Raw genomic sequence first — 331 nt, 5'->3', positions numbered from 1 at the left:
TAAGTGGATTGGCCATGCTAAGTTGCCCATAGTGTTCCGGGGTGTACAGGTTAGGTGGATTGGCCATGCTAAATTGTCCATAGTGTTCAGGGGTGTACAGGTTAGGTGGATTGGCCATGCTAAATTGTCCCATACTGTCCAGGGATGTGCAGGTTAGGGTGGATTGGCCATGCTAAATTGCCCATAGTGTCCAGGGATGCGCAGGTTAGGTGGATTGGCCATGCTAAATTGCCCATAGTGTCCAGGGATGTGCAGGTTAGGGTGGATTGACCATGCTAAATTGCCCACAGTGTCCAGGGATGCGCAGGTTAGGGTGGATTGACCATGCTAA

Source organism: Rhincodon typus, chromosome 9 (assembly GCF_021869965.1).
Source record: "Rhincodon typus isolate 14 chromosome 9, sRhiTyp1.1, whole genome shotgun sequence".
Taxonomy (NCBI): domain Eukaryota; kingdom Metazoa; phylum Chordata; class Chondrichthyes; order Orectolobiformes; family Rhincodontidae; genus Rhincodon; species Rhincodon typus.
Note: the sequence above shows the minus strand (reverse complement) of the source record.